This window comes from Erpetoichthys calabaricus, chromosome 16 (assembly GCF_900747795.2).
Source record: "Erpetoichthys calabaricus chromosome 16, fErpCal1.3, whole genome shotgun sequence".
In the NCBI taxonomy this organism is placed as follows: Eukaryota; Metazoa; Chordata; class Cladistia; order Polypteriformes; family Polypteridae; genus Erpetoichthys; species Erpetoichthys calabaricus.
Genome location: NC_041409.2, coordinates 28,822,429 through 28,848,032, shown reverse-complemented (window position 1 = coordinate 28,848,032; position 25,604 = coordinate 28,822,429).

The window sequence follows — 25,604 nt, the reverse complement described above, 5'->3', positions numbered from 1 at the left end:
TAATAAAATGAATCACATAATTGTTTAAGTTTGGAAATGTACAATCGGAATTAGGAAAAAAAAAATGACAGGTAGATAGATGAGATGATATGGAGGTTGATGATAATAATATTAATTAAATAATTGATGCATTTTTACTGCTCAGTATTTTTGTGATATTGCAGACGTCAGTTTACATTTTTATTTTGGGCATCAAATTAAAAGTGATAGAATTAAATATTTACAGACAGGATTACAAATGTAAGTGTTTAATGAAAAAATCAAGAAGTTTATGCCTTTAGGCAATCAGACTGCTTCATTTTTCATTTGCTTTGTTTACACTGTAACATCTGTTCTGTCTGTTTGTGTCTGTTTATCAATTTATAAATCAAAAATATGCCACGCTAATACAAGTGTTGTACTATTATCTACTTTAATGCCTCATTTCCATTCTAATCACAGAAACAATTTTCACATCTTTTTTTTTTTTAGTATATAATAATGTAACTTGGATAATATATGAGGCAGCCTGGATAAAACATTTATGTTCCTTTAAGTGCATTGCCTTTTCAAACATTGACTGCCTGGAAGATTATTGATGACTATACCTTACCTTGTTCCATCTGGCTTTGATGATCTCTTATTTCTTTAATTCTATTACTGAATATATTCTATTTTAATTATAAATAAGGAAGTAGGGTAAGAGTGATGTACGTGAAGGTTAACTTGATCACTAAATTAAATAGACTGCCATTATTCTTAGTACCTAAACCATCTGCATCAAACTCTGGACAATTAAACCCAAAGATTAATTTATAAGGTTCCTTTGTGTATCATCCATATAAAATCAATCCAATATACACCTTACAAGTTTGATAAAGTTGGTAATATTTGTTTATTAAGCAGATGCTCGCTTTATAATGTTCATACTTTTCAAGTGTCTAATATGGTATAGTTATACATGAAAGCATAATTGCAGCAATTACGTATACAATTGAAAATCTACATATAAATTCACAATTGTCTCATTCAGCTCTCTTAGTTTAACATTATTACTGTATGTTCTAACATTAGTTAGCCTCAGGCCTTTTGAAGCTTAAATTTTAAAATTATATTCAAAGTAGCCTATAGTTTTTTGCTTTAGGGTGAAGAAAATGTGAGCCCAGCGAGAGCATTTTGCATTCCACTTAGGCCACCGAGTAGGAGTAGAGTCTGTGCAGGTAAACCCTACAGACTCCCAGGATGAAGCATGAAATAAACAGATTGCTTTTAGATTCTTCTACGGTACGTACACTTTATTTAACAGTTTGATCGCAGTGGGGATAAAGCTACTTCTGCCTCTGTTCACAGTTTTGGAGCCATGTACCTCTTCACTCATGGCAGAATCTCAAAACAGCTGCTCAGGTACTGCTTAAGATGCCATTCAATCTCGGCTGCTTTTCTCTCCACCCATGAGTTAAACTCTCTTTGAAGCACCAAGCATTGCTGGGCATTGACTGCAAACACCAGACTAATTGTCTACATCAGAGTGGTCTGGGTGCCTACAGTTAGGCCCCCTATCCAAGGAGGACGTGAGAATAGAAATATATTCTTCACGCAGCACATAGCAGGATCCAGCAGGACACAGTAATTATTTTTTTTTCCTGGGCAAATAGAAAATCAGCCTATTTTTTCTGGTTTAAAGCATAATAATACATCATTTTTCACCAGCACACATTTCACCACCGTGTTAAATGAATTTTGGCGTGTTCTTCTGGAATTACTGTTCTTGATATATGAAATGCTGTTAGTCAGACGTTTACAGAGAAGAGAGCAGCTGTATTGTTACAGTTAGGGGCACAGTGGCCGGGGCGATCTCTATCATTTTCCTTTTAGAAGTGTATTAGCTGTGTTATCCGGCTTCGTCCAGGAAGTTTCCATAGACAATGGTGATACACCTGCCCTTGTAATTGAGAATTTGTCACGAAATCGCCTATGATTATTATTTTCATAGGAAACGATTTTCTCATATGACTGTGGAAATATTCTGAGTCCAGGTGTGAACCAAATTGTAAACTTTTAATAGTCCCTGGTAAGTCTTTGAAAGGTTATAATTTTATTTTTCCATTACTGCAACATATTCCAAGTGATTCATCAGTTTATTCTTTTTCCATTTTAATTCTTCTTGAGATGTGCTTAGGATCTGATTGAAGTCCACCTGCAGCTGAGCCTTCTTACCTGTTTTGATAGCGAAACAGAAACGTACATACGCATTAGGAGCCCCTGGCCAGTGCCCATTGTGCCCATAAGTAAAGATGGCCCTGACCTGCATCAAATTGAATTGATTGGACATCATTCAGAAAGGCACACACCTATACATATAAGGTCTTACACTTCATACTGCACTGTCAGGACAACAACCAAGTCATGAAGCCCAAGGAACTCTTTGTAGACCTCCATGATCAGTCACAGTATGGTAGAGATCAGGGCAAGGATATAAAACCATTTCTAAAGCTTAGAGTGTTGCCAGTGGCACGGTGACCTTAATAATTGTGAAATGGAAGAAGGCTGAAATCATGGGGATTCTTCATAGAGTTGGCCTTCCATCTGAACTGAGTAGTAAGGCAAGAAGAGATTTGGTCAGGAAGATGATGAAGAACACAACGGTCATTCTAACAGAGCTTCAGAAATCCTCTGCTGAGATGGGAGAACTTGTCAAAAGGCCATCTCAGCGGCACTCCATAAAGGCAGTGTTTATAGTAGAACAGCTAATTCTGGCTTGGAGTTTGACAGATGGCATTTTAAAGAGTTTGAGAGCATGAGAAAAATGATTGTTGGATCTGATGTGACAAATGAACTCTCTGGGCTAAACACCAAGCAAAATGTCTGATGAAGAGCCCACACTACTCCTCACTTGCCTAACACCAGTTAAAACAGTGAAGCATGGTGGATGCAGCATCATGCCTAGAGGTACTTCTCAGCAGTAGGGACACCTTGCCAAATGGCATTTAAAGGACCCCGAGGGTACAGTATGAGGAAAAGAATTCTCTAATCTGATAACACAAAAACTGAGCTCCTCGGGCAGAACTGTCAGCACTATCTCTGGTAAAGAGAAGGGACTGCCCTTCACCTGCCTAATACGATCATTACGGTAATGCATGGTGGTGGCAGCGTCATGCCATGGGGGTGCTTCTCAGTAGCAAGGACAAGTAGACTGGTCAGAACTGAGGGAATGGTGACTGCAACCAAACACTGAGAGGTCCTTGAAGAAAACCAGTTTCAGAGTGCACACAACCTCAGACTGTTGTGATGGTTCACCTTTTAGCATGACAATGAGAGGACCCACAGAAGGTGATGAACAATTTTTTACAGCGCAGTGTGTCTTCTGCAATGGTACTTCTATTCTTAGAGTGGACAGTCACACTCTTGACTGATGTATATCAGGATATGCCTTTCCTCTCTAGATCTTTACACAACAAATAGTCCAACTGGCACTACGTGCACAAGACGTTTGCTAATACAGGTAATATGGTGCTATGGAGAGTGGGAACCCATGCAGCCTATTAATGTTGAAAACAGAACAACCTGTTATGATTCTGAAAGAGTTTCTTTAAAGGAATAAAAATGGAAGTTTTAAAAAAAATGGTTCACTGCCAAAAATCCACTGTAAACCCCTCAGAGCTGGTGGCAAATTTTTTAAAAAAGTACATGGACAAATGATAATCAGGTGCTGGCAGAATATGTAGAAAGCCAACAGAGCAACAAAGAAATGTCTGGAGATAAACTCTTTAGTTTGCATCAGCCTCTGTAGCAATTGTATTCCTTGAGGAGTAGTGGACAGCTTGTCCTTCTCTGTTCTAAACAGAAATTTACCAAAACCTACAACAATTGAAGCTTTGGAAGATCTACTACTCAACGCAGTTTCATTAATATTGGAAGGTCGATTGACCCCAGGCTTGGTTTCCTCGTCATCAACAAGGTGTCTGCTTTTTGATTGTTTTCTCCAGGCCAATACTTCACGACAAATTCAAAGCATCTTAAAAATAACATGTATGAGGCCTGTTAGGGAAGAGTCTTTTGGCATTTTTCAGTTCTCTGCAACCAGTAAAGACAAATAAATAATATCTGGTTCTGTAAGGTCAGTGATTCAAGTTAGATGTTTGACTTGCAAAGCATCTTCACATTTCGGAGCTTACATATCAATGAAACCAGTTTCCAATTTGAAGCAGAACCAGACTCAACCCAAAAGCACTTTACCAAAGAAATGAAATTTACTTTTTCAGCAAACTTGTGGTTGAAGCTCCTACACTTTTACTTCTGTTGCAAAAACTAAATAATCTCTACCATGATGCTCAACAGTTTAGTAACGTTGCAGTGATAAGCTTGCTAGTGGTGGAGATCCATCTTTGTTTTTGCAGTGTTTTTGTGCCTGAATGACATTCTTCACTTGTCCAGTAGCACTAGTAAAAAGTAAAAATCCACATTTATTATGCTTGTATCATTTACAATAACTCAGCCATCTTTTATAATGCATACAATCATCTAGTGGAAATCACCAGCACACAGCTATGAACATCTGCCATCTATATGTGTGATTAAAATCTGAAGATTTTGGTAATGATGCATAGTGCAGTAGATCTTATTATCCCTATAACTCTAGTAGTTACATTGAGTTTGATCACATATAGCTGGACAGATGGACAAAGAGAATCGGCTGACTTGTTCCTTTAGATATTAAAATCTTTAAAGCACTGCAGTAAACACTGCTCATTGAGGTGCCCTCTTAATTTTCATCCATCCATCCATCCATTGTCCACCGCTTATCCAAGGTTAGGTCGCGGGGGCAGCAGCCTAAGCAGGGAAGCCCAGACCTCCCTCTCCCCGGCCACCTCCTTCAGCTCCTCTGGGAGGACCCTGAGGTGTTCCCAGGCCAGCCGGGAGATATAGTCCCTCCAGCATGTCCTGGGTCTGCCCCGTGGCCTTCTCCCAGTGGGGCATGCCCGGAACACCACCCCAGGGATGCGTCCAGGGGGCATCCTAACCAGATGCCCGAACCACCTCAACTGACTCCTCTCAATGCGGAGGAGCAGTGACTCTACTCTGAGTCTCTCCCAGATAACTGAACTCCTCACCCTACCTCTAAGGGAAAGTCCAGCCACTCTGCCGAGAAAACTCATTTCGGCCGCTTGAATCCACGATCTTGCTCTTTCGGTCACTACCCAAAGCTCGTGTAAGAACGTAGATTGACTGGTAAAGCGACAGCCTCGCCTTTTGGTTCAGGTCTCTCTTCACCACGACGGACCGTACTGCAGATGCCGCACCGGTCCATCTGTCAACCTCCTGCTCCATTCTTCCCTCACTCGTGAACAAGACCCCGAGATACTTGAACTCCTCCACTTGAGGCAGTACCATGTTCCCAACCCGGAGAGAGCATTCCATCCTTTTCCGGCTGAGAACCATGGCCTCAGATTTAGAGGTGCTGATTCTCATCCCCGCTGCTTCGCACTCGGCTGCGAACCACTCCAGTGAGAGCTGGAGGTCACTGTCCTATGAAGCCAACAGAACCACATCATCCGCAAATAGCAGAGACGAGATTCTGAGGTCACCTCTAAATTTTCACTTCTACAATATGCCTAGGCTAACTCTGGCATACACTTTGACACTTTTTGAACCCAAGGTACAAGTTAAGTTGTATGTTAGGAGGCCCATCAAAGCATGACATATGAAAGAACTTGTATCTCAGCCTCTATAGATAGATAGATAGATAGATAGATAGATAGATAGATAGATAGATAGATAGATAGATAGATGCAGCAAGCTTGCTGACGAGTTTTGCTGCCATGTCTCAGTTACCTGCTATAGCGTTGTTATTTAGTGGTTAGCCATTGATTATTTTTTTTGGTGGCACCGCTTTGTGGAAAATAGTGCTATAACTAAGACCATCCAGAGCTATGTCGTTGTGAAAAGGTATAAATCTGCTGTTGTTTTGAAACAACTAGATTTGTGTAAAAATGAATATTTTGATGATAATGACAGTGATCGAGTCTGTGACAATCAATGATATGAAACCTGTGGGCTCTGGCGCTAATGCAGACAGCTGCCCTCAAGGCGTTTCTTTATCAAAAGGAGTTTGACTTGCCATGACTGTCAAAACAGCACTACATGGACATTCTGCCACCCACTGAACGCTAACAGCAGTCACCAACTACCACATATGTTGTGCGCAACAAGCATGAAGAGCAGAAAGAAACACGTTAGATTTACAGCACATGTGCTTCTAGGCCTGTAGTTCAAATGGAGACTTCTAGTCATGTTACTGTGAAAATAAACTAACCATTTCTTTACATTTTTGACAGAGCTATTGTTGATAATAAAACCATTGCTTTCTAATACATTTCTTTATCTTTTTTATAGTTTTGATTGAGTTCATTAATCATCATATGTGTACAGAACTGTACTGCAGTATCCCAGTAATAAACGGTCCAGTAGTCAGTGTGTTCCATGTCCTTCTGTGTTATCCACTGCCACTTCCAGCTCAGGTATTTTTAAATGATTGTACATGTTCATACAATTATTTTAAACAAAAGACATTTGTATAACTGAAAAGAAAAATGACATTTTGTCATTGGAAACTAGACATATTTTATGAACAAAGGCAGAAGAATAATACTCGTAAGCTACTTTATAGGAAGATGGCATTAAGATAATACTATCTGAGACAATTGATTCACCGTTAAACATGGATTGTTGTCCTAGGCCTGCATTTCAACAACAGGACTAAATAATATTAAAGTAGATGATACATATGAACATATGGAAAAAATGACTGATACAGAAGAAGGAAATTATCATTTAACACTCCAGGGCGACTGCCATGTTGTTGTAAGAGATTGGAAAAATGGTAAGCGTCTGGAGAATTTGGACTATGGGAAAGGGCTGGGAAAGAAGAGCAAATAGTCGATTGCTAGGCAGGGATAATCCTGACAGTGATAAATAAACGCTTTTAGCAGCTTGAAAGGAGTTATTACATTTGGATGAATTTAGACAGTGGAAGATTTCAAATACATGACATCATAGTAAAGTAGACATTTCAGAGTAATGTGAAGAATGGTTTCAGATATCCTTTGAGTGATGTTGACTCGATTCATAATCCGCTGAAAGAAATGCAATGTCAAATATCTGCTGAGTAAATTATAAAAACAGAGAACAGAAGAGCAAGGCATGTTAATCGCTTGAGAGACAAAGCTAATTGTAGCCAAAATAAACTGAAGAGTAAACAAGAAACTTAACTAAAGAGGCACGGGCCATATGTGAGGAATGGGCAGACCTCAATGAAAAGTTCTTCACTTATTTAAGATCACAGGGGAGGCTACAGATCGCGTCATAAACTAACTAAACATACATCCAATACAGTACAAATCTAAGATCTTTTGGATTAGAATGCTTAAAAGCTTTGGTTTTTCTTAGAAAGGTATTAACTCCAAAATCTTTCAGGTGATAAATGAATGTTGTGTTAGTGTATTCTACTTGGACACTACAATGATACTCCGCACACTAGGGCAGCATGCTGTCTGCGACGTATAACTCAATAAAAATGTTTAGTTTGCTTGGCTACTGTAAATTACATCATCTTTGATGTATCACAAATAATAAAAAATGTCATCTCATCCCAGTTACAGCTGTGGCTCACATTTTGTGCCCGTTACTGCAGAAATCATCTGAAAGCTTGATATGGAGCTACCAGTTTTGGAAAACTGAAGTATAGCTTTTTTTGCTTCAGTTTGTCACTTTAAGAAAGAATTTTCAGCTAATATAATTAAAACCCTTTTAGTTGCATTACAGAGTAATAATTGGTTTCAAAATTAATTACGAGCATTGAAATTGTTTTTACATTTCTCTGCACAAAATGTAAATGGTGCAAAGTCATTTGTTAAACATATCCTAGTGCTAAAAACATCTGGGAAATCCAGCAGATTTTGTCAAGATGAAATGATGATTATATTTTGAACAATACTTATAAGTGTTTGTACATTGAAAATTGTTAAATTATGAATGAATATTTCTGTAAAATTTGTTCTTAACCTGTCTGTCTGAGCCCTGTGTTCTCAGGATGTACACGTACTTAATCTTACTTGCACAATGTTGGTTTTTTTTGTTTTAATATTTTGGATTTTCTTCTATTTTCATATTTGTGTTTTAATGTCATCATTTGAGCTGCCATAAAAAGTGTGAGATCATCATTCCAATACGCATGTATCATGGGCACTATGCCCTGTAGAAGCAAGTGACAAGCACAGTTTGTCAGATTTTAATGAATAAATGTGGTGTGGGCAAAAGTCTACACAAAAGATAAAAATAAAAAGATTAATTTAATGGAAACTTGTTTTGTGGAAGCTTAGAGAGTGCACGTGTGGGCCCGTCAACTGGAAGACCGATTGGGATTTCTAATACTCCAAGGCAGCAATTAAGATTAGGCCTTCAGAGCTGAGAAGTTATTCACCCTGAATTTCAGTCTAGCTTTCTAGAAGAGTCATTACTTGTTTAGTTGGGAGTTTTTTCAGCTTCTACAATTTAACAGAAAATGATCCAGCAATCAAAAACTAAAATCACCGCTTTGGAAGGAGGGGAACTAGTTATGCCTTTTTCTTTCTTCTTCTTTCAGCTGCTCCCGTTAGGAGTTGCCACAGCGGATCATCTTCTTCCATATCTTTCTGTCCTCTGCATCTTGCTCTGTTACACCCATCACCTGCATGTCCTCTCTCACCACATCCATAAACCTTAGACCTTCCTCTTCTCCTCTTCCCTATTAGCTCTTTCCTTAGCACCCTTCTCCCAATATACCCAGCATCTCTCTTCTGCACATGTCCAAACCAACACAATCTCGCCTCTCTGACTTTGTCTCCAAACCGTCCAAGCTGTGGGGGAACTAGGTACACCATGGCAGTGTTATCATTAAAGGATTTGTTTTATAGTGTCAGCCTTACTTTATATTTTAATGATATCATTCCTCTTGCTTATGTGAAAAATATTACGCTCCTTTATTTTTTTCACATTTGCCATAATGTGTAGTTCTGAAATATGGCTAGTAGTCCTTCGCTGACATTTCTCCAACATAACGAATTTTCTTTCTGAGACCACACTAAGAAACGTTTCAACTGTGATCTCACAATTACATTTTCAAAGGACTTCTCCACTTAAAAACGATTTTTACTTATATGTCCCTTACACCATGCACTTTGTAATGGGGGAGCCGAGAACATTTTTTAATCTCAGGTTTTTAGGCAGAATGGAGAGAAAGAATTTTATCACATAACAGAACTCAATTGATCCTTGCTGTACAACAGCAGGCGATGTGAAAAATATCCATGGGAAAATAAAAATCTCACGTTGCTCATGTTGCAGAATTCTCATTTCTGTTATTCAATTGCTTGCTCAAAACATACAAAACAAATGTTTTGTTTTTTTTGCTAAACTACTGTTAAGTAGATACTAAACCTAAAGACTCACAGGAAGACAAGAAATGATGGGGAGTGGCAGGTCTTCAAGTAGACTGATATATAAATTGACATGACTTATAATAATAATATAATAATAATCAACCCATCACACCATGCACCTTAAATGGATAGAAACTCCAGCATCTTTATATGGATTTGATGGACGCTTAAATACTTAAGAAAAGCAACTAAACAAATAATGACACCAGGGCCATCTTGCATACAGTTGTTATGTTAAAGCCAGGATTCCTCCCTTGGCTGGGATTCACATTTTTGTTTTATGTCTATATTGCCCATTTTTTAACATTTTCTTTAAATTAATATTGCTATTGTTTATTATTTCCATTATTCTTTCTTTTAACATTGTCTGTGTATCTAAGCCTTTGTTTTGTGCCTTGTGTTTTGTGGTGTGGTTCCTCAATAGGCAGGACAACCTGCCCACCACCGACAGGCACTGCCCTCAGCCCTTCAAAGGCTGGGGTTTCTCACAGTCCCTGGTGGTTCATTCAATTGCACTAAGGAGTCAGTGAGTTTCGTTGTGTCTTTTGTTTGTGTTTGGTGTTTTCTGGAATTTTTGACCATTTTGTTTCGGTTTTTAACTTTGCAGTTACATTGTGTAATGAGATATTATTTGCTTGGATTGGCTTGTTGTTTTAGACAACTCGTTTTGCCTTCTATGCTGCATGGAACTTCATTTGGGGTTTGACATTATAACCCCCTCTAGTGGGCATTTTGGAGAATCAGGGAACTCTTTAGTGCTTTGAACTCCAAGAGTAGGCTCAGAATATCTTATTGTTATGTGTCAGCCTGGGTGTATGTGTTTTCGTTAATTTTAACTTATTATGTTTTCATTTTTATGTAATTTTTGTTATGCTGGTTATGGAGTCGACATTTTTGTATTGTCTTTTTAAATGTGCATCCATTCAATGCATTTTGCAAGTGGAGCCCCAGGAGGTGGGCCCACTATGACGTTACAGCTGCTGGGTCCTCGCTCTACCTTTATCTGGAGACCTTACTGCTTTTGTGGCACTTTTGGATGCCTCACACCCTTTAATTATGGTTTTGACTCCACATCACAACATAATGAAATTTCCCTTACAGGTTGCCAGTTGGCTTATGTCAAAGTGATTGTGTCTTTATGTGCCATAATCAAACATGGACTCCCAAAGGTTTATCTTCCCCAGGAATGCTACTTACTTCAGTTTTACTTTTCCTCTCCTCCGCCATCAGTTTCTCAATTATAATGGGCTTTACATTGTCATGGTTTGTTTATCTTAATCAAACTGGAATTACTCCGTTTTAGCATGTTTAGCATTATGCATTCATGTAAGGTTTAGTAAATTACTTTCATTGTGGCAGAGTTGGGCATTTGTGTAAGTAGTGTCAGTCTATTCTCAGTGCAGATTAGTATATAAAACCAAACTGAATTGAACAGAATCCTTTTTAAAATAGCTTGTGTAATCCTGACGTCAATAAACCATTTTAAAATAACCATCCACCTCAAGAAGGTAAAATGTTCAAGTAAGTGAACAGTTCAAGGCTGATTCGAGATTTATTTATAAGGCATTATTTCTATAGTTAAAAAAATAGTCTTTACAAAAGCATTTAAACACAACATAATAAAGTGCAAATCTGTACATTGTGATCGACCAGAGCTTGATTATTCTCTGACCCCAATGGTAGATACAGTACATAAGTGTGATAAATGAAATTAAAATTACATGCTTCACAATAAAAGAAACCCACACTTACCACTTCCCTACCAAATAGAAATATTCATGATGCCTAACAACTAATTTCTCCACAATTACAGTGCTTTAACTTCTATTATATAAAACCCACACAAAACCGACTCATTTATACATAAGATTTCATTTCAGTTAAAAAAAGAGTTCAGTAATAACTTAGCTCATTCAATAGCAGCATATTTTTCAATTAAGAATTAAAATAATTAATTTTCCTCGTACATACTTAAATCTTACATTTTAAACATCAATTGATTCTTTCCAAGTAATTTTACTTATGCATACACCATTAAAAACAAATATACATTTAATTAAGAATCCCAAACCCCCATCTAGAGATCTTACACAAAAGAAGAACATCAGTCATTTATGCAAAAAAAACAACAAAAAAAAAAACAAAACCTTAAAAGTTAAAACACAAAAATACAGAAGAGACCCATAGGAGAAGTCAATGCCTGAGGTAAGGTGTTCAGATAGGGAGTAGAAGACTTTTAAAATTTTGCCTAGGCAACTTATTATGTTACAGTTTCTATCAAAGCACTCCTTTCCCTTAATTCCAGATGCTAGCGGCACTATTCATGAAGCAACACTCTCTTGTTTTAACCAAAAACAACAACAACCTGTGAGATTTAAAAATCTTCATAGATAGAAAACAGCAGAATTACAAGCTCTCCAATTATTTTCCAACTCCCACTTTCAAAAGATATCCTTGAACGTAACTAATTAGAAATGGGTCTTGTCTTGTCTCTTTCATCTGGAACAGACAAAGCTATAGTGTATCAACTTGAGTTTATGTGTATTTTATGTTTGTTTTTATTTTGAATTACTATTTTGCATGTATTTTTGTGATCATGGTTAGTTTTGTTTATTACCCTGTAATTACTCCATGTACTGTCTCTCTTAATGTATGTTCACCCCATGGTACCCTGATGCCACCTCTTCAGAGACCTCCCTCTGGCTATTTAAGTCCAGGAAAAGGGGATCTTCAGGCAGTGGCGCACTTAAGTATTGTGAAGTCTTTCGAAGGTATCGAGTTCTTTTTGGACTGTTTTGCTCTATTTCTTGGTTTATGTTTTGGGACTTGTTTGCTTAGAATTGCCTTTTAAGCAACTCATTTTACACACTTTTGAGCATTTTATCTTATATTCTCATTTTTGACAATAAGTCTTCAATTTATAAGGATTCACCATCTTCACAATTTCTCTCTCTTTCAAGGGACTTTGATATTTTGAGACTTGAAATTATATTTTGAACTATAAAAGGTAATTTCACCATTACTGGACTGTGATGCCCTGTGCACTTGAACGTCTGCACAGACTAAAATCTTGGGCATCTTGTAGTTCATGACTGGCCCTAAACCAGCAGTGGGTGAAAGACAAGAAATAAGATGCAAACTCAGTTGTCCTTTTTTGTAGCAAGTGCCGAAAATAAATATCAATATTCAGTATCATGCAATTCTTCACTAAAAGTCAATAAGCATTGACTCACAAAAACAAAAATGCAATAATGAAAAATAAATTACTGTGTACACTGTTTCCAATTACAATTTCAAAAGGCTGTGCATTAGTAAAAGAAATGCAAAAATAAATAAATTCCTTCTTCCAATACTAATTATTAAATGTCCAAGAAGATATGCAACAAAAAGAACAAAAAAGACTGTTGAACAAATGAACAAACAGCACAGCTCTTCTCTCCCATCCAGATCCACCATATTTACTCTTATGAATTCACAGGTCTAATCCAAAAAGCACACTCTCTCTGCTCCTGTACAATCAGTATGCAAAAACTAAAAAACAGCCTCTGGCATCCGCTCTGACTTTTTATAGTTCAGCAGGGTTTACCTGTGCAAGCCGCCATGCGTGCAAGTCCTCCTTGTCCACTAACTATCTTACGTATAAATTATTTGGTTTTGTGTGGGTTCTAACTAGGGGCTTTCTAAACTATGGCTGCCTTTCACTTCTTTTCTGAAATGTTGAGTAAGAGATCCATTTAGATAGATAGATAGATAGATAGATAGATAGATAGATAGATAGATAGATAGATAGATAGATAGATAGATAGATAGATAGATAGATAGATAGATAGATACTTTATTAATCCCCAAGGGGAAATTCACATACTCCAGCAGCAGCATACTGATAAAAACAATATTAGTTAAAGAGTGATAAAAACACAGTACAAGTTAAAAAAGTGCAAGGTGGAGAGTGTGAGGCAGGTATAACAGTCAATAACTTTGTATAATGTTAACGTTTACCCCCCCGGGTGGAATTGAAGAGTCACATAGTGTGGGGAGGAACGATCTCCTCAGTCTGTCAGTGGAGCAGGACGGTGACAGCAGTCTGTCGCTGAAGCTGCTCCTCTGTCTGGAGATGATCCTGTTTAGTGGATGCAGTGGATTCTCCATGATTGACAGGAGTCTGCTCAGCATCCGTCGCTCTGCCATGGATGTCAAACTGTCCAGCTCAGTGCCCAAAATAGAGCCTGCCTTCCTCACCAGTTTGTCCAGGCGTGAGGTGTCCTTCTTCTTAATGCTGCCTCCCCAGCACACCACCGTGTAGAAGAGAGCACTTGCCACAACCGTCTGATAGAACATCTGCAGCATCTTATTGCCACTGTACTCTGGGATCTTCAAAAAGGAAAGGACTTTAAAATGGTTTTATATATTATAGAAATGTTGTCCGAGTATTCAGGATTGATCAGTTTTCTTTCTGGAATAGAAATAGGTGGGAGGTACATTGGGCAGATTCCGTTTAGCAAAGTTTCTAATTTGGAGATAATGGAAAAATTGTGTTGCTGGGAAGCTAAATTTGAAGTGTAATTGTTCGTAGGATGCAAAGACATTATTTATATAAAAATCTTTAAATGGTTTAATCTCATGCATTTTCCAAACATTAAAAACTATGTAAGTTTGAAAGGGTGGAAAAAGGTGGTTATCGTGAAGAGGTTTCTATATTCTAAGTGAATGAAGGACAGTTGGGTTGTTAGTATATTGGCAATAACTTGTGTTTATTGGGGTACAAAGTATGGAATATAAAGAGGTACTGCTGGATTTTATTTCTATTGTGGACCAAGCCTGTGTATGTCCATCTATTTGTGGCGATGTCCAGGTTTTTATGGCTTGTATATTTGCCACCCAGTAATAAAATTGAAATTTAGGTAGAGCTATGCCACTTTCTGATTTAGGTCATTGTAGGGTGGCCCTTTGGATGCATGGATATTTCAAATTCCAAATAAATGACCCTGGGCCCTTCTTCTATACTGGCAACTGATAACACTGCCTTTTCCACAGAATGACATTCTTTTTTTACCGAAGATGTATGGAAACATGTAGGCTTCCAAGTCTCATACGTGCTCCAGGTGAATATTCTATGGCACCACACCACCCCGTTTCTATACAGGTAAGTGCACTCTTAACTATTTACAATTTTTCTAGCTATAGTTAAATATGGAAAATTATATTAACATTAGCTTAATGATGTGGCCAAGTGCCAAGTCAGGCTGAAGCCTGCTGGTAATTGTTGGCATCCAGCTGGTTTGGGGTGAGCCTCTTCTGGGCTGGCCAGTGAAGGTTCTAGCTTTGGCTGTTTTTGAAGGCCTTACGCCTCATTTTGCCATATTTGTGAACTTAGATCACAACAGAGTGTAGCATCTCCGGGTATTCAAATATCTTACCTCACATCTTCTTTGTAATGACTGTTGCTAGCCAGTTTAATTCCAGCAAGCTGTTGTCATTTAAGGGACAATCTCTTCATTGGTCCTGGAGTCGCACTCCTTCACAGTTTACAATGCTCACTTGTTGATAGAAATAAACATATATAACTTATACTAAAACTATACTTACAAATTATCGATTGCGTGATACCTCAAATGCATAAATGTTTATTTTTATTTACAATAAACTTCATTTTCCTTATACTCTATCGTTTGTCCAGGTCCATCATTGGACTCCAAAGTTTTTCTTTGTCCATCACATTTACTGTAATTTGCATGTAAACTTAATCAACATTTTTTAAAAGCAATGGCTACAGCACTGATTGCTGAGGAATACCACACTTATTGGGGTGTGAATCAGGTCCTCTTCACAAGCTAGATCTGAGAAGAGGAACAGCAGGAGACAGAAAAACACACAATAACAGCAGATCTTTTACTACATTGTCACATTCTGTACTGAAAATGCTATATTTGATTCAATTCAATTCAGTTTATTTCCATATAGTGTTTTTCACCGAGTGCAGGCAGTGCGCACTGTACAAGTGCCGACAGAGAGTTCTTATATCACTGAAGATGGCTGAACTCAATGATTTATGACCTGACCCTGGGAAAAATATCAAGACTCCGAGAGCGTGCTAGCCAGTACGCATAATAAATTGATAACTCATGTCACATCTCGCAGGCATTAAGGCACACACCAGTGCCGCTTTTATGACTCAGCAGGGCTGTAAAGATTAAACAGAAATTTTAATATGCAAAAAATTATGCAGCTGGGTCACCAAGGATTTAAGGAGCATAAGGGATGGTATTAAAATCCCTAAACACTAGCCTGCAAGAAACAAGTACTTTATGTTAGCTTACTCTTTCACAAAGGTCACATGAGGAACACAAGAATAATTTAGAATAACATGCAGACATAATTACACCAATAGCGCAAAATAATTACACAAAAAAGTAGAAAAATACACATGAACACAAGAAAAAAATAAGGGAAATAAGCAATGGGGAAAAATTCAAAATGAAATAGTTTAGTCTTTCTAACATTAAATCAGAACAACTGATAATTTTACAATCCTTCCAGGCCTCCCTCTTTGGGAAAGACTGACAGTGTGAAATGGACCTTGAATATTAATATGTGGAGCTAAAGTTTCTTTAATTATTAAAAAAAAAAATGAAATGTAAAAAACACAAAAATTGTAGCTTCAGGATGTGACATCCTCTCCCTCATCCAGCAGATACTTCTGGTCAAGAAGAGACGCTAAACCCAACAAATTCTTACTTCTGGATTTTGTACACAGCTGAAACAGATGCATCATAGGGGACAGTGGTCAGACTTTACTGGTTAAAATGTGTCAGAAAAGAGAAAGTAGTGAAACTGCAAAGGCCTACCCATAATCCACTGGCCAAAGAAGGATACATCTTGTTTCTGGACATAGCCAAGAAGAAAAGTGATGGATGAATATTCTGATGAGAACATTGAGTAGAATGTTGACATTTAAATACGATCAATGTTACACTCATTAAATGGGCGCTTGTCTAAATTGATTGTTAAGTTGTGTTGGAAGAAGGAGGGAACGTTTACTTCTGCAATTTGTCTCAGGCTGTGATGTCTTCACCTTAGGACACAATGTTGTCAGAATAAACGATAATGCTTTGGTTTATTGCTTTAGGAAAAGGTGAGACAGGAAACACTTACATAATTCAGTTTTACATAGCAGAAGATGTTCTTCCAGTGGGAAAAGAAGGACTTGGAGAGGAAAGAGGAGCTTGGATAAATGTTATATTTTGAGAAAAACATTTGAGCTATGAAATAATTTTGCTAGTTCTTTTATAGTTGGAAAAATTTAACATGTTGACAATTCTAGAATAAAACATGTAACCACAGACCTACAGTTTTCTCATTAGCTATTAACCAGTTTGAAATTCACATTGTTATATATGCATTTTTGTGTATTTTATGGTTTTTCACCTCAGGACTAAATTTCTGTGGATCATTTTCTATATTGATTTAAACAGACATTTTTGCTTACATGTTCTTATCTTCTTTCACTCTCCTCCTTATGAGGGCATCACATGTCCATGATTGTAGCGCTGATGATGTCACAGATGTGAGGGCATACGTACGTGATGGTCACAGTATGCGTTATCCATCAGTGGACAGGCATCAAAGAAAACAACTTTCATTTAGTGTGGTTAGTTTCTGTTTCAAGTAAGTTGTAGTGCTGATTAGTCTGTTTATGACTTCCTTTTGCTCCTGAAGCCTGATAATTGTCTTTCCTCTTTGTTTTTGGTTACCAATTCGATTTTTGGCCCTTTGACTGTGGCTGACTATGCCTCTATTTTTTTGACCATTTTCTGGTGACAACAGAGCATGGGGAAGAGCTTTGGCTATAGGATCTGTAGCTTGCTTGGCTTCCTTTCACCAGCTACAGTAAATCTTGGCTTTTCCCTGCTTAGTTAACATGAGAAATATGCTTGTTACATGCACAACTACTACATTGTTTGTGTGGCTGTATGTTTTTATGGCTTAAGTAGTGTAGCTGCACCAAGGCCGATGAGTCACCTTACATTTGTCATGTAGGCATGTACCCTGTAACTCCAACACAGCACTTGATAAACCTGATGAACTTCTGTTTATGTATACACTGAGAAAATGATTTCTCTTGAAGGCAACAGTCACGGCCCTTGTATGAGTGAAACAGTCATCTTCTATGACTAGCCTTTCACACACAAATACAAAACAATTTATTTTTTGTATAGCCCAAAAATCACACAAGAAGTGCCGCAATGGGCTTTAACAGGCTCTGCCTCTTGACAGCCCCCCAGCCTTGACTCTCTAAGAAGACAAGGAAAAACTCCCAAAAAAACCCTTTTAGGGAGAAAATGGAAGAAACTTCGGGAAAGGCAGTTCAAAGAGAGACCCCTTTCCAGGTAGGTTGGGCGTGCAGTGGGTGTCAAAAAGAAAAAGGGGGTCAATACAATACAGTACACAGAACAGAACAAATCCTCAATACAGTATAAAAATAAAAATGTTACAAGTACGGACCAGAATTTAACAGTAGATGATATCACATAATATGATTTGGATTTGTTTAAAGTCCTGGAGACCTCAGCCATCAAGCTGCCTCCCCCTATTGGCCATTCCACAGCTCAAACAGCCCTGGGCCAGCCAATTCGATGAAAGGACCCCTCTACCCCATGATTCCTGTGATCCTCCATCAGGGTGACTTTACCTTAGGCAGGCAAAACAACTTGGCAGGTCGGCTGTGGCACCAAGAACCACATTTGAGTACAGAGAAGAGAAACAGAATAGGTGAGGGTTAGTAACCAATTATAACTCTCATGTTACTTATGTTTTAGTGCTAATGACTAACAACAGAGATGCAGTCTGCACAGTTAATCAGCAGCTCTAGTCAGGGTGTGCTAAACTGAACTAGTGAGTCTTCTGCTGGGATTTGAAAGCTGAGACCAAAGGGGCATCTCTTATAGTAGCAGGCAGACCACTCCACAGTTATTTTATTAATCCTTGGAATCATAAGCAGACCGGCATCTTGAGATCTTAATGTGAGCTCTGCTTTGAAAGTCATGATAAGTTCAGACAAGTAAGCCGGACCTCGGCCATTTAAGGCTTTATATGTTAAAAGGAGGACTTTGAAATCTGCCCTAAACTTAACCGGGAGCCAGTGTAAGGATTTAAGAACTGGAGTTATGTGTTCGTATTTTCTTGTTTTTGTAAAAATTCTTGCTGCAGCATTTTGGATTAACTGGAGGCTGTATAAAGAACAGTTTGAACATCCAGTGAACACTGCATTGTAGTAGTCAATCCTAATAGAAATAAATGCATGAATTAATTTCTCAGGATCCTGTTTATTTAGAAAGCACCTTAATTTCCCAACATTTTTAAGGTGGAAGAAACCTGATTTGGACAACTTTGTAATGTTGTAATGCTTTAAATGACATGCTAGAGTCAAAGATAACTCCTAGATTGCGGGCTGATTCAGTAAAATGAATGATGATTCCAACTGAGTTAAATGATGACAAAATATTGTTACGATCAGCGTCATTCCCTCCAACAATTAACATCTCTGTTTTATCAGTGTTTAGAGAATGTGTTTAAAAATGAGTTGGTGGTTTACTCAAATAAATGGTCTCTTATACTTCAATTCCTTTTCAAGAACCGCTTATTATCGTTTCTTTAGTGGAAGAGATTAAGTATCTATATGCTAGATTAATCAATAATGAAATGTCACAACAAAATCCCTAATCAGTAAATCAATAAATGTGTATGATTATAAATGCGGAGAAACAAAAATGATCAGATAAATGAACACCAAGGTCACTACCAGTAAATGTTTCCATACCTCAATGATAGTAGGTGCAGGCCTGGGTCAGAGTTATAACAAACTCAGGTTCTACATATTTTCAGCTCACTCTGTTACTACAGTTCTCATTTTTCAAGGCGTAAGATCTTCCTTCCTTCCTTTTGTTTCTTGCTTTATTTCTTTACATGAGATTTAGTTAGTACTGAAAGCCTGAGATATGTTGTGATCCCTAAGTATTAGATTTCCATGGTGCAAGTGTCCTCTTGTTTCATACACTTTAACTTCTTTATACTTCAGATAACTATGCACAATTGAATTGAATTGGTAAATAAAAGCACCATCTGAATGTAAAATTTGCAAACCCAAAGAAAATCCAAATGCAGAAAGAATAAGGATAAAACAAAATGCTCTTCTGTGTCTAAACAGATGATGAAGTACAACTGCAAGGGTACAAGTACTTTAATTTCTTAAACACAATATTGTTTTTATTTATTATCACACTAATTTTTCATTAATTTCTCAACCAAACTTTACATTTTTCCATTTGCTCATTCACCTTAAACCTTCAATTTTTCTTTTGCTGTTCTTCATAATAAACACAAAACATTTCCTCTGTTATTTTTCCCAACAAAAACTATGCTGTTCCTTTATTCTATTCCCTATCTAGTCACTCGAGAGCTGCTTTGTTTTGTCCTTTTTTTTTTCTTCTCTCTCCTGGTGGGCATCATTTCTTTGAACCACCAGCTGTAGTCTTTTTTTTTTTCTTTTTGTAAACAGCATTTTTCCTTCTTTAAAGGGCAAATCTTCACTGAGCAAACTGTTTCTCACAAGTATTGTATAAAATGGTGCTTGTTATGTCAAGATGTTCATGCAAGTGTGAGATTGCAAAGTTTGTAGACTTAGCTACACTCAGGATTAGTCCCCACTAACATGGGTAAACCTGAAAATCCCATTTTCATTTTAAACATCTTCTGTCCACACCAGTATTATTCAGATCATTTTCTAAAGGGTGTCACACACATGCGCATGGGAGGCAGTCTAAGGGCTTAGCTGAGGATAAGCAAGAGAGACTGGGGTTGATGAACTGCACTAATACCTCTTCTCCCTTTTCCACAGACCTTCAGAAGGGAAGACTACTTAAAAAAGCTCCACCCATTTCCGGCTCCAGTCCACGCCCCTTTACTGACCTCACGTCCCTCCTAATCCTGCATCCTCAGGGCCAAGAAAGTATAAGAAAGAACCCACCACTCATCAGATCAGTCTCATATGATTACTCGTGACCATATTGTGTTGGTAGCGACAATGTATGGGGTGGATTCTCCAAACCTTTCTAATTGTTCTCTTGTTTACAAGGGTTATCGTCTACATTGAAATGGTAAAAACTCAGATACCTTCAGTTCTGGGCATACGTGGTTTAGCAGGCAAGTTGAAAATTTGCAAACCCAAAGAAAATCTAAATGCAGAAAGAATAAGAATAAAACAAAATGCTCTTCTGTGTCTGAACAGATGATGAAGTACAACTGCTCCTTAAGGGTACAAGTGAGCAAGAGCGCCTGAGTCTTGGAAAATGTAGAATAGAGATCTTTGCTAATTAAATACATCAAAATATCCAAGTGTTTCATGGCACTTAATGCAGAGAACTCAGGAAAGGATTATCCCCACTGTAAAGATGAGATCACAAAAGGAACTACCAGAACAAATTGAAGTCAGTGATAATCATACGTCAGCGTTTTCCAAAAGTACGTTTTTTCCCTTCTGCCCTGCTATGCTTTGCCCAGTGTTTTCAAATGAATACACTTTGGAGAACATTTTGGAAATAATATGTTTTAAGAAACACTTTCCGTGTTAACTGAAGGCCCAAACAAATAACAAAGTTGTGTTTTCAAATGTATCTATGTTAGTGTGGACTAGATCTTAATCTTCAGTGTTAAGAAAACAATATCATCTACAGCTATATGTACTGTTGTGCCTCAGGCTTCAGCAAAACTTATACACATCAAAATTTAAGTAAAAGAAACTTAAGGTAACAATTTCCAAATATCCACAGATGTTCATTTTGTCACAGAAAGAACATAAACTTTGTTCCTTGGAAGAAACCTGTAACATCGTTCAGCATGACCTGTTTGGTGGTGGGCCAGTGATGGTCTGAGGAGGCATATCCATAGAGGGACGCTCAGACATTGACAGGCTAGACAACAGCATTTTGACTGCCATTAGGTATCGAGATGAAATCCATGGATCCATTTTCAGACCCTATGTTGGTGCAGTGGGTCTTGGGTTCCTCCTGGTGCACAACAATGCCCAGCCTTGGATGAAGGAATTGATACCATTGACCCCCACACCTGCCTGACCTAAATCCAATAGAAGACCTCTGGGACATTATGTTTCAGTCCATCCGACGCCACCAGTTTGCACCTCAGAGTGGAGTGCAGTGATGCCCTGGTCCAGATCTGGGAGGAGATCCCCCCAGGACACCATCCATTGTATCATTAGGAGCATGACTCCCCAACCCCCGACATTGTCAGGCATGCATACAAACACGGGGTTGGGTTATACAAACTACTGAGTATGATTTGGAGTTGCTGCTGTGAAATTTCACCAAATGGACTCGCCTGCCTGCCTGCCCGCATCATTTTTTCACTTTGATTTTCAGGGTGTCTTGAATTCAGCCCTCTGGAAGTTTGATCATCTTCATTTCCATCAATGATGTGCCATCCTTTTGTTCCTCACACATCACCATATCAGTCCATAGCAGTAGAGATAGCCAGCAGGATTTTTTCCCATTGAGATCCTGATGTCTTTTCAAAGTGTTCCTTTAATTTTTTTTGAGCAGTTCTATAGATATGAAATTAAACTAAAGAAATTAAAGATTTTCATTTGTTCCAAGGAACATGTTGTTTGTCAAGGTGGTATAAGAAAGTTTTGAATGAAGGTAGGGGAAGTAGGCAAAACAGTATGAGCCAGCCTGAATTGCCTATTTGTTATGTTTAAAACTGAACAAATGCACGACATGCACTTGTCCTGATACACAGGGTATGTCCAAAATAATCTTGAGTTTCATATGGACATCACTTTTACTCTTAGGATCATAAAAGACTATAATACTTGTAGATACATAATGTAGGAATGTAAATTCACTTTACTAGTAGTTAATAGATTTTGATGGCAGTACTGCAATTCCCTCCTGTAATTTCTGTCCATGTACTCTTAAGTACATTTTTGGCACACAATGGAGGGAGGCTGTCGCTACTATTGTGTTTTCTGGAGTGTGTTAAAAATAAGAGGGGGCTGAAGGCGCATTGGCGTACGACTCAGTTATTCATATTGGTTGATGTCACATTTTAACTCAAGGATTACTAGCCAACTGTTTTTAAAAATATATCATAACATCATCACCATCTTATTATTACTTATGGCTAACTGGCTGGCAATCATTCATTAAGTATTTGTTCAATGTTCCAAAAGCAAGTGTGCATGTGTTGTGCATTCTTCTTCAACCAGTTCTGAAATACAATTAAAACCCGAGAATATCAAGTGTGCACTCTTACCAGCTTTATCAACAGAGAACTGATGTAAGTAGTGTTTTACAATTAAATATATAGCTGTATTTACAACACATCGTACATATTTAATATTATGTTAAAATGTCTTTAACTTACTCTACTATAAGTAATCTGTTAGTCAGCAAATTTACAACAGTACCCTGATGAAGGAAATATCGGAAATTTTAAGACGGAAGTCAGAAAACATCAGAAAAACCATTTCATGCATGGAATGGATGTGATTTCTCTCAGTCTGCATTTGGCACATCTACATTTCATACAGTATATGAAGGCCTGTGAACGGCAATTGTAAGAACTGGTCCATACTCTTACATAAGAAAGTCGGCCAAAAAAAGATGCTTTCGATATTAAAGCAGAAGATAAAATTGTGAATGACAGCATAAGATTGGATGTGGTTGAGGATGAAATCAAAGAAAGGGCCAAGAGAAAACAAATCAATGGGGTGAAAGACATGTCAATATGTTTTAAGAGTGTTGATAAAAAATGAAGAAAAATTACAAGGTTGGTGCAATGTTATATAAAAAAAAAACAAGGAAAAAACACGAACCTGTGCAAATTAGAAAAACTTTTCATTGTTGAAATATAAACTCCTAACAAGTATGTGTGCAATAGTTTTATTAAGATATTAGGCTTAGCCAATATATAATTATAATGTAGGACAGCCAGACTTTATTGTTACAGTATATTAGTCTTTGAAACATTCCATTATTTCTCTGGCAATTGTTACTAATTTACCAAAACCGGGAATGTGTGTAAAATACTGTATGTAGAAGATCTGGAGTGAAACTGTATTTTTTAATACACAACCACCCAAACTCTCAAAAAACAACTACTGCAAATAACAAATTTAATATGTGTAATCATGTTTTGCATGCTTTTTAACATTTAAAGCCCTGCAATTTTAGCAAACATCCACACCATGTGGATCATCATGGATCACGTGCAAAAGTTCGCTGAAAACACTGCTATCGTGGGCTGCATCAGGACTGGGCAGGAGGAGGAGTATAGGAACCTCATCAAGGACTTTGTTAAATGGTGCGACTCAAACCACCTACACCTGAACACCAGCAAAACCAAGGATCTGGTGGTGGATTTTAAGAGGCCCAGGCTCCCTCATGGACCCCGTGATCATCAGAGGTGACTGTGTGCAGAGGGTGCAGACCTATAAATATCTGGGAGTGCAGCTGGATGATAAAGTAGACTGGACTGCCAATACTGATTCTCTGTGCAAGAGAGGACAGAGCCGACTATACTTTCTTAGAAGACTGGCGTCCTTCGACATCTGCAATAAGATGCTGTAGACTGGACTGCCAATACTGATTCTCTGTGCAAGAGAGGACAGAGCCGACTATACTTTCTTAGAAGACTGGCGTCCTTCGACATCTGCAATAAGATGCTGCAGATGTTCTGTTACACGGTTGTGGCGAGCGCCCTCTTCTACGCGGTGGTGTGCTGGGGAGGCAGCATAAAGAAGATGGACACCTCACGCCTGGACAAACTGGTGAGGAAGGCAGGCTCTATTGTAGGCATGGAGCTGGACAGTTTGACATCTGTGGCAGAGCGACGGGCGCTGAGCAGACTCCTGTCAATTATGGAGAATCCACTGCATCCACTGAACAGGATCATCTCCAGACAGAGGAGCAGCTTCAGCAACAGACTGCTGTCACCGTCCTGCTCCACTGACAGACTGAGGAGATCGTTCCTCCATCACACTATGCGACTCTTCAATTCCACCCGGGGGGGGTAAACGTTAACATTATACAAAGTTATTGTCTGTTTTTACCTGCATTTTCATCACTCTTTAATTTAATATTGTTTTTTGTATCAGTATGCTGCTGCTGAAGTATTTGAATTTCCCCTTGGGATTAATAAAGTATCTATCTATCTATCTATCTATCTATCTATCTATCTATCTATCTATCTATCTATCTATCTATCTATCTATCTATCTATCTATCTATCTACCATTTTAAAATCATGTGAATGCTGTGTTATCTTCATGTATATTCATTTGGTCTTAGATCATGCATAAGATGTGATAAGTTCACTTTTTTGATCTTATTTGCATAATACAATGACATTTTATTTGCATGTATCCTCAGAATAGTGACAGTAATATAATACCGACAAAAAGACACACAGTAGGGCAAAAACAACAATTATGTAGGGCAAAATATATAAAATTGTCCACATACACACAGTATCTGCTACTGGTGTGAGCACAGATGATCCTGCACTGCTTACCTTTCTAAGGCAGCTTGTGTCATATACTGCATGTCGTGAACAGAACAGTCAGATGTCGGTAATATTCAGTGGCTGTGCCGCCTTCATCATCCTCTGCAGTGTTGTATCTTCTTGAGCCGTCCAGATGCCATACATGGATGAACTGCAGCCAGTGAGGATGGTCTCCACTGTGTACCTGTAGGAGTTATTGAGAACAAATGTAGAAGTTCAAGGTTCATCTCAGACATCCAAGGGAATAAAGTTGTTGGTGAAGTTTCTTGTTGTGCCCACTTGAGTCTGTCAGTGATAGTCACTCCATGACATTTAAAGCTACCCACTCTTTCCACAGAATCCCCTCAGATGTAGAAGTAAGTGTGGTCTTCCTTCTGCTTTCAGAAGTTTTTGATCAGCTTCTGGTTTTGTTGACATTAAGTGCTACTTAGTCAGCATATACAGTAGATGTCTCATGATTGTTGGTGGTCAGGCCTGTGATGGTGGTGACATCAGCGAAATTAATGATAAAACTGAGGCTGTGTTTGGTCAGTGGGCTCAGCAGAACAGCCTATGGACTGCTAGAGTTGAAGG